Source organism: Oryctolagus cuniculus, chromosome 12, assembly GCF_051225735.1.
Source record: "Oryctolagus cuniculus isolate XC-2025 breed Fujian yellow rabbit chromosome 12, ASM5122573v1, whole genome shotgun sequence".
In the NCBI taxonomy this organism is placed as follows: Eukaryota; Metazoa; Chordata; class Mammalia; order Lagomorpha; family Leporidae; genus Oryctolagus; species Oryctolagus cuniculus.
This window is the reverse complement of record NC_142878.1, coordinates 9,019,882-9,033,484: the sequence shown is the minus strand read 5'-3', so window position 1 is coordinate 9,033,484 and position 13,603 is coordinate 9,019,882. Positions and strand designations below refer to the sequence as shown.

Here is a 13,603-nt window from a genome sequence, read left to right as displayed (position 1 = left end):
GGCTTGCTGCCCGCGGGCTGCCCCTGGGTCTCTTTCTACGTAGTGACACCATCACTGTGGGATGCTGAAATGCACCCAGGGCACCTGAGCATGCAACACCCACAGGCTCCCGCTTCTCTGGCTCAACCTATGAAGGGCGGTGCAGGCTCATAGGAACTGTGGAAAATGAAAGTACAAGCCACAGACTGGGAGAAGACCCTAGCAGATCCCATATCTAGTGTAGGACTTGTATACAGCAGTGCTAAGCGTCAGCAAACTTGCTGCAAAGAGGCATTTGGTAAATATTTAAGGTTTACCAGACCACATAGGCACTGTGACAGGCATTCAGCTGTGCCACTGCAGCACAAAGGCAGCCACAGGCACTACCTAAGCAAACGGCATGGCTGTGTCCCAATAAAACTGCTTTTATAAAATACAGTAGGGAACACATTTGGCCCAGAGGCTAGAGTTCTCCAGGCTTTGGCTGCTAGCACACTCTCCAGGGCTCTTGATTCTGATGTCATGGGAGCTATTTTACAACCCTGTAGGCCGTAGATAACCAACAGCAACGTAAACTAACCTTTGGTTTTAAGCTCCCATAGAAATCACGTGCAGGGAGGGAGGGACAGCCCTCATGGCTGTGGAGAGAACTAGCTCTGCCTCCATCTGAACGCTCAACACTCTTCATCTACAGATGTGTCTGATCTGGGACTCCCCTCTGCACTCATGATAACACCTGACCCACTGCCTCTCTAGTAAGCTAAATAAAAGATCCATACATCAGGGGCTCGCGTTGTAGCACTGCAGGTTAAGCCGCCATCTACAATGTTGGCATCCCATATGGGTGCCAGTTTAAGTCCTGGTGGCTCCACTTCTGATCCAGCTCACTGCTCACGCACCTGGGAAAGCAGCAGCAGATGACCCCAGTACTTGGACCCCTACCACCCCTGTAGAGATCCAGAAGAAGCTCCTAGCTCCTGGCTCCTGGATTCACCCTGGGCATTGCAGCCATTCAGGGAGTGAACCAGCAGATGGAAGATCTATCCCTCTCTTTCTTTTTTCTTTCTGTCTCTTCCTCTATCTCTTCGAAACTCTGCCTTTGAATCAATCTTTTTAGGGGCCCATGGCGCAGTAGGTTAATCCTCTGCCTGCAGCGCCAGCATCCCACATGGGCACTGGTTCTAGTCCCAGCTGCTCCTCTTACAGTCCAGCTCTCTGCTGTGGCCTGGGAAAGCAGTAGAAGATGCCCAGGTCCTTGGGCCCCTGCACCCGCATGGGAGATTGGGAAGAAGCACCTGGCTCCTGGCTTCAGATTGGTGCAGCTCCAGCCATTGCAGCCATTTGGGGAGTGAACCAATGGAAGGAAGACCTTTCTCTCTGTCTCTCCCTCTCACTGTCTGTAACTCTACCTCTCAAATAAATAAATAAAAAATCTAAAATAAATAAATCTTTTTTAAAAATTTGTGTATCTGTATAAGAGTTATGATCTCAACATTTTTGTGAAAAATATTCTGTAACACCAGAATGTATAAGGATCTCTTACACTGCAATAATAACACAACTCGGTTTCTAAATGGTCAAAAGATATGAACAGATATTTCACCAAAGAAACGGCAAACACAGAACACACGTTACATTTAGGTACTAGAGAAATAAAAATTCAAACCCAAAAATGGAGTGGGCGTGTAGCTTAGCCACGAAGACACCCTCACCCACATCAGAAGGCCTGGGTTTGATTCTTGGCTCTGGTTCCTAACTTCAGCTTCCCACCAACGCAGGCACTGGGAGGCAGCAGGTGATGGCTCAAGTCATTGGGCTCCTGCCACACAGTGGAAGACCTGCCTGCATTCCCAGTGCCTGGCTTCAGCTCAGCCCAGCCCTGGCGTTGCAGTCACTGGGGCATGGACCAGTGGGTGGGAGTGAACCAGCAGATAGGAGTTCTATCTCCCAGCCTCTCAAATACATTTAAAAAGAAACCACTACAGCACAGTGCCATTATATAGCCACCAGAACAGTTACAATAAAAAAGTGCAAATACCAATGCTGGCAAGGATAAGGAGAAACCAGAACTCTGACACATCGCTAGTGGAAACGTAAATGGCACAGCCACTTTGGAAAGCACTTGGGCAGTTTCTTTCAAAGTTGAAAAACACATTCACCATATAATCTAGCAATTCTACTCAGAGGCATTTACCCAAGAGAAAGCAAAATACAGGCCCACAGAAAGCCCGTATACAAACATTCAGAGCAACATTATTCCTAACAGCACAGACTAGGAACCATCTAAATTACCAGTCAACTGGAGAATAAAATATACCAAAGCCATACAATACAATATTAATCAGAAATAAAAATAAACAAACCAGTAAAACACGAGTAAGATATATGCAAAAACATCCTGGTGCGTAACAGAAGCCAGACAGAACAGACTCCGTGGAACACAGTCCCATTTGTGTGCGACTTCTGGGAAAGCCACAACTCCAAACACAAAAGCAGGACCACTGGCTGGCTGGGTGGCAACAGGATCTGACAGCAGTTAGGCAGAAATGTTTCAGACTAGAACGTGGGGAGGGTTCCTAAACTGTGTACACTTAATGAAGCTCATCAGCCACACAGGTAAAACAGCAAGTTTTATGGGACATAAATTGCAGCTCAATGAGGCTGTTAAAAATCAACAGAAAGCAGTTTAAATAAATTGTTAACTCATGCCAGGAACAAAACAACTGATATTGTCACAAAGTTTGACAAGATACTATTTAGAAGACATCTGGGGGGCTGACGCCATGGCTCACTTGGCTAATCCTCAGCCTGTGGCGCCAGAATCCTATATGGGCCCCGGGTTCTAGTCCCGGTTGCTCCTCTTCCAGTCCAGCTCTCTGCTGTGGCCCGGGAGGGCAGTGGAGGTTGGCCCAAGGCTTGGGCACCTGCACCCACGTGGGAGACCAAGAAGAAGCACCTGGCTCCTGGCTTCGGATTGGCCTAGCTCCGGCCGTAGCGGCCATTTGTGGGGTGAACCAACGGAAGGAAGACCTTTCTCTCTGACTCTCCCTCTCACTGTCTATAACTCTACTTGTCAAATAAATAAAAAAATCTTAAAAAAAAAAAAAAAGATGACATCTGAAGTTATGTATGAAGAGAGAGCGAGGTGTGCATCACACTTCGGAAATGCCCCAGGAAGAAAAGGACCTAGTTCTTCTTCACCACTTGCGTATGCACCCTATGATGTCATATCTCCTAGCAGCAGACGCTCATTGGCAAATGTGACGTTTCCTGTCCTTCATAAAATCAAACTTGCTGGAGTTAAAATAAATTTAAGGATGCCAAATTTTAATGCCAGAAGGAACCCCAGAATTCATCCAGTTAAAATCTATCTACCTATCACATTGGGTAAGAAAATGGAGACAGAGGGATCAAGTGACATGAATTTTATGGACTTTTGCTTTTATTAAAAGTTTATAGGGCCGGTGCCGCGGCTCACTAGGCTAATCCTCCGCCTTGTGGCGCCGGCACACCGGGTTCTAGTCCCGGTCGGGGCGCCGGATTCTGTCCCAGTTGCCCCTCTTCCAGGCCAGCTCTCTGCTGTGGCCCGGGAGTGCAGTGGAGGATGGCCCAAGTGCTTGGGCCCTGCACCCCATGGGAGACCAGGAGAAGTACCTGGCTCCTGCCATCGGATCAGCGCGGTGCGCCGGCTGCAGCGCGCTGGCCGCGGCGGCCATTGGAGGGTGAACCAACGGCAAAGGAAGACCTTTCTCTCTGTCTCTCTCTCTCTTACTGTCCACTCTGCCTGTCAAAAAAAAAAAAAAAAAAAAAGATCCACAGGTAGCTTTCTCTAGCAGACTTTTTAATTACTTACTTATACCTGGAGGTCCCAACATGAATCCATTTTCCTTAAATGAGGTAGCCTCTATCGTACTTTCACAGTCATTATCGTAAAACACTGAAACCCAAACACTTTCAGCAGTGTAAGAAGGTCAATGCCAGTTTCTGACTGGAGAGATCCTCCTGGGAGCAGTACCCTTGCAGGCTACCAGTCATGGACAACAGGCGAGCCTCACACCAGCCTCTTGCCTCGTGCCCCCCCCCCCCCAACTAGGCTCAGCACCACCGTCACTGTCCCCACACAGCACTGCTCTTGAGCGCAGGGTGTGTGTGAAATAAATTCACTGCGTTCAGGAGGGAGAAGAGAAGTACTGGGAGTGAACAAATCTGGAGCCCTCGGTTACGATGCTCGTTGCTTTTAAAGCTGTCCAGAGGAATGGTCTGTGGGCAGGGGCGTGGCTGATGGCAGCAACTTTCCAAGGCTTGGAGACCAAGTTTTCTTCTTTGGTCTTTTTATTTTTTTTTTTAATAAAATGTTGTCACAATTTTCTTTTGTTTTTTTCCAACATTTGGTAAGTTTTCCACATTTCCCTTCAGACTTTCCTAAAAAGGAAGAGTTTCTGTGTTTGACACTGACAAGGACACATGCCCCAAGAAACAAAATTTTCTCTTGTAGAAGTATTTTAAAGGTCATTTTTATTCTAAGGTCTTTGCCAAATTTTCAAAGCTCATAAAAGTCTGGAAATAAAATTTAAAAACTTTAGCTCACATTGTAGGGAGATTTTATAATATGTAATAGTATTTACAATAAAAACTATTTGCCTGAGCAATTTGTCTTATCTAATTATTGATCACCGTATGCAAACATCCACATAAAAATGTCTATTACTAGTGACTTCCTTCGCACAGCAGGCAGCATGTCAGCCTCACAATCTGAAAACATGTCTGTCACTGCAGAGCTACTGATGACATCACTTGAGGTTCAAAAAAGTCACCAAAGATCAGGTCTTGAACACGAGTTCAACTGTCAGAGTGAATCTTCCTACCCACGAGTTGTCAAACTTCACCTCGGCCTCTCAGCACTGTGCCAAGACAGCCAGCCTCGCCACCGCTGTGCCGAGACGACAGCCAGCTTCACCACCGCTGTGCCGAGACGTCAGCCAGCTTCATCATCGCTCTGTTGAGATGTCGGCCAGCCACACCATCGCTGTGCCCAGATGATGGCCAACCACACCAATGCTGTGCAAAGACCATGGCCAGCCACACCACCGCTGTGCCAAGACAACTGCCAGCTACACCACGGCTGTGCTGAGACGACGGCCAGCTACACTACCTCTGTGCCGAGACAATGGCCAGGTACACCAACGCTGTATTAAGGCCAGCTACACCAACACTGTGCTGAGACAATGGCCAGGTACGCCCACACACTCTGCACTTCCTTCTCCCGCTTTGTCTAGCTCCATTGTTGGAAGTGCACAGTTTAAAACTGGACAATGAAACGTGATCAGTCAGGGGACTGACTTTGCTGTCTTCATGGAGTCTGCTACCTCTAGTACACAGACGTGGTATACTCTGAGCCAACATTTTCTGTTAAAGGATATGAAAGTCTCCTGGACATGAACGTAACTGCACAAAACAGGACAAAAGTCTGTTTACATATACCACTGACCACGGGCACGCAGTGACCAGCACTGACGTGTAATCGGGGGCAGCTGAGTCTCCAGAGGGTACACCACCTGGAAGGACCGCGTTGTCTTTCTAAGAGGGTACAGTGGGTGAACAGCCTTCATTATCTGGGGACAGGAAGCACAGCAGGGCACTTTGTGATCTGAGTTGCTCTGTTCTTCCCTGGAGCTGATCACTGAGGAGGCAAGTACAATGAACCCTGGGCTACCTGGCAGTCCTAGAAACTGTACCCCAGGGAGTTTTAACGTGGATCACCTGTCAGCAGGCTTGTAACTACATGGAGGAAGAGCTGCTGCTGCCTGTGCCACCATCTGCACCCTTGCCAAGATGGTCTCAGCCACAGGGGAGTGAGCTACAGTGAGGCTTGGCAAACAGGCTCCAGCGCCTTTGATGCCCCTGCAGGAACTCACCTGCCCTGCTCCTCTCCTCCCCTACGTCGGACCTAGAAGCACAGAGATCTCAGAACAAGTTAGCTGCAATAGGACAGACCTAAGAGATATGACACTTCATTCTATTAAAGCAAAAGGCCCAGATGCAGAAAAATAAATTTTAATAAAAAAATACTAAGCTTGACCATACTGAAAGTTTGTGCTCTTGGAAGAGTTCCTGCTGGTTGTATGTAGCACATATCTCTGTGTGTGCGCATGCTTTTAGCCATTAAAGTACAGCATGTTCACAGTTTAAATTTGAACTAAAAATCCTTCCTTTTTGGGATACAAAACAATTTTTCAAGGATAAGAGCATTAAAAAAAAAAAAGACTGATTTATATGCCAGATGTAATCAACATCTTTTCTGACTCCTGGTCACTGTTTGTTACTTGTTTGTTACCAAAACCCTCTCTCATGGGAGTTGACGGAGGATTTTCAGCCAACCAGAGGTGTCAGGCGTCTCTAAAGCACCGAGGATTAGCCGTGGTTTCTGACTCCTGCAGTATCCACTGGCCTTGTGGCCTTTATCAAGGCCCGAGTGTTCGACAAGTATTCCCGCACTGACAGAGCCTTTCCTGAACAGTTCTTTATCTGTAGGTGTGCAGTACTTCTCTTCGTAACAGAGTGAGTAATTTTATTTAGGTTAGGAAAAGACTTTGGAAAACTGTCCTACAATACATAATGACACCAGACTTGCCACCCATCAAAACACAAGTATAGGGACAGGCAACAGAGAACTATGACCCTTGAGAGAAGGGAAACTCAAGAGGTGAGCCCCATGCTGGTCCAAGGGGCACAGTCTGGGCCATGGCACAGGAGAGCAGAACCAACAGAGCTCCAGCTGCAGAGAGCTAGAGAGGCACAGCTCACAGTCGGTGGTGATGGAGCCCCGGACCATGCAGGACAGGGCACCCGAGAGGAACAGGCTGTGAGAGGGTGAAAAGGCCGCAGGCTGAACCTCTGTGCCCCTCTAAGCCGAGTCCCCAAGACCATGATGTTAGGAGTGAGCCTTTGGCAGGGATCAGTCTGCCAAAGCAGAGCCGCAAAGAGGCCTTAGCGGAGTCCCTCCCCACTCCCACCACAGTGAAGAGATGCCATCCGTGAAGGAGGAAGCAGCCCTCTCAGACACCGTATCTCCAGGGCCTCGATCCTGGACTTCCAGCCTCCAAAACATTAAGCAGTAAATTCCACTGTTTAGAAACCACCCAGCCTATGATATATTTTTATAGCAGCCTGAATAGACTGAGAGAAGCATAATAAAAAGCAAAAGAGGAAATGGAGTGGCCAGTGCTGTGGTGTAGTGGGCTAGGCCTCAGTCTGCAGTGCTGGCATCCTATATGGGTGCTGATTCAAGTCCTGGCTGCTCCTCTTCTGATCCAACTCTCTGCTAATGGCCTAGGAAAGTGGGAGAAGATGGCCCAAGTGCTATGTGGCAGTTCCAGAAGAAGCTCCTGGCTCCTGGCTTCAGATCAGTGCACCATTGTGGCCATTTGGGGAGTGAACCAGCAGATGGAAGACCTTTCTCTGTCTCTACCTCTCTCTCTGTAACTCTACCTCTCAAATAAATAAATAAAATATAAAAGAAAAGAAGTAATGGAGTGGAAAACAGATCAACAGATATCTAAGCTTTAGATCAGAAGTGAAAAAAATATAATAATAATAAAGAAAGGCTCAGTGACTTAAAAAACAATACAAACTATCTAACGTGTAAACAGAGCTCCAAAAGGCAAGAAAAAGGTAGCGGCAGAAATGGAAGAAATGACAGAAGACTTTGCAACTAGGGAACCAAGAAAACCCCAAGAAGGATAAATATTAGGAAAATCCTAAACCAAGGCACACCATAGAGAAACTGCTAACACTAAAGAAAAACCTTCAGCGGCCACAGAGAAAAACGTTATTTATATATATATGACCACAATACAGATTACAGATGACTTCTCATCAGAAACAGTGCAAGTTAGGAGGCAATGGAAGGTCATCGTCATCAATCTGGACTTCTATAACCAGAGACAATATTCTTCAGCAGTGAACATGAGGGGCAGGCATTTAGTCCAGCAGTGAAGATGCTAGTTAGCAAGCTGGCATCCCACATCAGAGGGCAGTGCTGACGGCTCAAGTAGCTGAATTTCTGCTGCCGACATGGGAAGCCTTGATGGGGTCACCGGCTCTGGCACAGCTCCAGCCCAGTGCAGCCTTGGCTCTTTTGGCCATCTGGTGAGTGGACCAAAAGACAGGAGCTCTATCAAGCTCTCTCAGATAAATAAAAGTTTTAAATGAAGGTGAAATGAAGACACTATTAGTTCACTGCCAGTGGAGCCGCAGTATAAGAAATACTGAGGGAAGTATTTCAGGCTGAGGAGGAATGACAACAGATGGAAAACAGATCAAGAGGAAGCAATGAAGGGCCCAGGAAGTGGCGAGGTGTGGGAAAGTATGAAGACTGTTTTACTTATTTCACTTCTTTTCAAGAAAACTGTCACAAAAGTAAAATTACATCGTGGGGATATAACATATGTAGAAATAAAATATATGATACCATCACACAAAGGAAGGAGAGTCTGTGGAAGCACACCATTGTAAAGTTCTTGTAATTTATATGAACTGGAACAACTTGCTCCATGAACTAGAGAAAATCCAGTAGAGGAAATAAAACAGAAAACTAAACCACTAAGGTCATCCAAAAGACAACAGAAACTAGAAGCACAGAGACACCAAAAGCCAATGGTAGTGGCCAGCTGGGTGATGGGCACGTCCTTCCAACTTAAAAATAGAAAGTCACAGGAGATCATCTTCTACACCCAAACAACTAAAATAAGCGGGACAAGCTACATAATCATAGCTTTTAAAACCCCATCCCAGACTGAGGAAACCTAAATCAACTCCAAAGAGCAACAAGCCCATTTAAAGGGGAGGAAATCCTTGGCTGCTGTCATCCCCGACAGACTGGGAGGGCAAGGTATCTACTGGAGACAAAGGTTAAGGAGAACACAGTCTAACGCTGAGGTGCTCTGTATAAGGCAGGCAGCATCCACGGAGCCACAGGTCCAGGGAGAGGCTGAGTTAACCCCCACTACACACACACACACACACACACGCACACACACACACGCAGGATCCACGGAGCCACAGGTCCAGGGAGAGGCTGAGTTAACCCCTGGTGCCACACACACACACACACACACACACAGGATCCGCGGAGCCACAAGTCCAGGGAGAGGCTGCGTTAACCCCCGCTACACACACACACACACACACACGCAGGATCCAAGGAGCCACAAGTCCAGGGAGAGGCTGCGTTAACCCCCACTACACAGACACACACACACACACACGCAGGATCCAAGGAGCCACAAGTACAGGGACAGGCTGCGTTAACCCCCTCTACACACACACACACACAAACACAGGATCCACAGAGCCACAAGTACAGGGGAGGCTACAGTAACCCCCGCTACACACACACACACACACAGGATCCACAGAGCCACAAGTCCAGGGAGAGGCTGCGTTAACCCCCGCTACACACACACACACACACACACACGCAGGATCCAAGGAGCCACAAGTCCAGGGAGAGGCTGCGTTAACCCCCACTACACAGACACACACACACAGGATCCAAGGAGCCACAAGTACAGGGACAGGCTGCGTTAACCCCCTCTACACACACACACACACAAACACAGGATCCACAGAGCCACAAGTACAGGGGAGGCTACAGTAACCCCCACTACACACACACACACACACACACACACAGGATCCACGGAGCCACAAGTACAGGGGAGGCTACAGTAACCCCCGCTACACACACACACACACACACACACACATACAGGATCCACAGAGCCACAAGTACAGGGGGAGGCTACAGTACCCCTGCTACACACACACACACACACAAAATGAGGACAAGAAAAGAGAACTGAGACAATCTCTCTGACATAATCACGGCTTTCAGTTACAGAAGTCTAGGGAACTGTGGGCGCACAGGAAAGCCGAGAGAAATCTTCAGAGTGTGGGGCAGCCACAGAAACCTAAACAGGCCAAGGGTCCAGCAGCAAGGCTGGAAGAGCCCTCGGGCACAGAAAGCCAGGGCCAGAACAGGAGAGCAGAGTTCTTCAGCAGCACAGAAACCTGGCAGCAGGCCTGTGAAGCCAGGAGGTAACTCCTAGCAGAGGCGAGACTGGAGCAGCCCATACGTAATGAGAAGTTATGCAACACCATTAGTCAGAAGGGAAATACAAATTCAATTAAATGCAAAACAAAACAACCTCAGATACCATTTTACGCCTATGAGGATTGATTAAAAAATAAAAAAAAGTAGGGGCCAGCGTTGTGGCATAGTGGGTTAAGCTGCCCCTGAATTGCTGGCATCCCATATGGGTGCCGGTTCAAGTCCTGGCTGCTCTACTTCAGATCCAGCTCCCTGCTAATGTGCCTGAGAAAAGCAGCGGGAGATGGCCCAACCACTTGGGCACCTGCCACATACATGGGAGACCTGGAAGAAGCTCCTGGCTCCTGACTTCAGCCAGCCTAGCCTTGGCTACTGTGGCCATTTAGGGAGTGAACCAGCATATGGAAGACCTCTTTCTCCCATGGTGTCTCTCCTCTCTCTGTAATGCTGCCTTTCAAATAAATAAATCAGTTAAAAATAAACAGCAAACCAAACAAAACCAGAAAACACCAAATGTTGGCAGGAAGGTTCAGTAAGTGTACCTCTCATATGTTGCTAAGTATAAAACAGTACCACTGTGAATACTGCTGGGCAAGTTCCTGTAAGACTAAAACTAGACACCCAAAAGAAGTAACATTTTTTACTCTGGAGTATTTACTACCTCCAATGAAAACATCTGCCCACAAAAATCCTTACACAAGAATGTATATTATTCACAATGATACAAAGCTAGAAGAAATCCATCTATCAATCAAGAGAAAGATAGGCATACAAATTATAAAATGTATGATGGAATACTACTCTGCAATTAAGACGACAGAACAACCGCTAGTTACAACAGCACAGATGATCCTCAGAACCATTATTTTCAGTGAGAGACGCCAGACACAGAAAACACACCACATGGTTTTATTTATATCAAGTTCAATGCCCGGCCAAATGAACCCCGGCAATAGAAATGACGAGGGTGTCCAGGGTCTTTGCATCTCTGCACACCAATGTGCTCTGCACCTCTGCCAATATGACTGGCACTCAAGGGCGCAGGGGAGGGGGCATCTAAGAGAGCATTCTAAATACATAAGAACACACAAAAAAACACACGACAAACACAATGAACCACGTCATAGAGACATACGAACTTGATGCTGTCACTAACCCGGGACTCCTAACTATCAAAGATGCACAGTTACTACTACAGAGTTCAACCTAAAACTAGTCCCACACCTCAGACGAGCCATCAAGACGAGGCTCAGAGACAAGCATGCTGCAGGCTGCTCTTCTGCTTGCAGTTCTCGGCAGTGGAGCAGCTGGCCGAGCACACGCTGGTGTATCCGAGGACAGAACCGAGACTGGGCTGTTAACGGAAGTCTGGGGAATCTTCATCTCTCCTAGTCCACACTGCACACGGCGCGGTGCTTGTGAGAAGCAGGAACTGGTTTCTCCCTGCCTTCCTTGCCCAAGTCTCTCCTTCTTCCCTTCCCTCCCTACCCACAGTCTCTTCCACAATTCCCAGGAAAAGGTCCTGTTGGGTGGGGCACCTACACTTGGACCAATCAAAGGGGGAGACACAATCGCAGGTGATGGAGAAGCAGCAGTGTCCTGCAACCCAACAGAACAGGAGAAAGGAAGACCCCTCACGACTGGGTATTGGCAGACAACACGGTAGGTACCAATCGTGTGAGTCGGGGATCTGCTTGAGAAACTGATGAGAACACTGGCCCGCTCCCCAGTGACAGGAACATCTCACAAACACCACCCGTCCAAGTACTCCCAGGGGCTTCACGAAAGCTCTGTAAGCCGTCCAAGGTCCTAACTAAGAAACTCCCTACGCTTATCTAGATTGTTCCAATGTCACAAGCATTGTTCTAAAATTTTTCAAACTTTAAAAACTGTATGTGCAATTATATTCCAAGGTTTCAGGACCCCAACAAGCAAATATGGTAGCGCACTGAGCCTGTGCGGGAATGCAGCAGCAAGCCGCGGGCAGAGCAGGCAGCAGGACTGTGCAGCGGGCTACCAGTGACTGGCGTCTGTGGTCATCACGTGAGTAAAGCTGACAGACTCTGCTTTTCTTTCTACAGTTAGAATACATTTCCAAACACAAACATTCGGGGGACGTATCCCTAGTACCTCATCCATTAAAATCATAATATCTGAAATTAGGGTAAGTCAAACAATTAGTGAAGCCCAGTCCACTGCTACTCATGGTAACCTAGGAAGAAAAAAAGTACACATTGCTCAATCAAAAGTTCCTACCAAATTATGAGTACATAGCTATTACTCTGAAATTATCCTATTTAAAACACGCAAAAACAAACACAAGGACGAGAAGTAAAGCTAGGAAAATAAAACAGGAAATATTTGTCTCAAATCTCACGTAACAAGAGAGAAAAATCAAAAATCACACAAAAGCAGTCAGGAAACACAGCCCTCTGCTGGTGACCGGGGTGGCCGGGTGCTGGAAGCACATCCTTAACCTCTGAGGACACCGCGGAAGGAAATGAGCGCATTCTGCCCCAGAACGTTCTGCTACCACAGGAAAAGACAAAGCAGCACAACCCCACACAACCTGGATTCTTCTACATTCTTTCAGTGCACAAGGAAAAAACGCTTACAAACACAGCACCACCTCCACATACTTTGATTTTATCTCATGCATTAAGTTTCACACATGAAATTTTATAAAAGTTTTAAGTACTAGATTTACTGACACTTTTTTCCTAGGCAATCTACAAGAAAGAATATAGTTTTCTTGGTATCTAAATATATAAAAACTAGACGAAACTTAGAATGATGAAATAATTTTTGGCATGGTATGGATATCATTTTTATGAACAATGTTTAACCCAAATATTAAGGCAGGTACATAAAGTCTAATTTTTATTTAGAAATTTCTTCACTTGAGAAACTTTGGAGAAAGTATTTTGAAATCACAACTGTCACCGACTTTCCCACCTATGGATGTAGCACACACGGTTTCTAATCATCTCCTGGGGCACGCAGTAATCTGTAATTTGGTTTGAATCACCATTCCACCTGGATACACTAAAGGCTAGCTGGCAGTTCCAGAAAGAGTCCCTACGTAGAAATAACCCCAGCCAGATGCGCCTGGGCCTTTCTCTGCTCATTCTTGAAGCGCAGTAACTTGCATGTAAGAATTTAAGTCTATAAGAATATATAAGAATTTAAGTATTCTTTAATGTCTAAACACACCAGATTTTTTTTTTTTTTTTTTGACATGGGAAGTGATACATGGCAGTGGAATCTCCAAATGTGTGGAATCATCAAGGGCGGTCTCTGGATGCCCCTCCCAAGGTCACAGGGTTCAAGGCGGCTCTCAAGAGAAAGCAGGCGTCTGGTACTGCCTACAGGTGTCTCAAAACTCAGTCACACACTCAGCAGGCAGGACTCAAATTGTACTACTGAATCAAAGTGAAGGTACCTTATGAAATACCTCACAGAGAACGAGAGAAAACACCACGCAAAGTTCACCCGAGTCCTCTTGCGGGAAAC

General features: G+C 46.9%; 1 protein-coding gene across 11 annotated transcripts in view; it reads right to left on the bottom strand.

The window, feature by feature from the left end:
• The window catches only part of LRRC28 (leucine rich repeat containing 28), a 136,129-nt gene that overhangs the window by 91,629 nt on the left and 30,897 nt on the right, over positions 1-13,603 (bottom strand). The gene's annotated exons all lie outside the window — the stretch shown is intronic.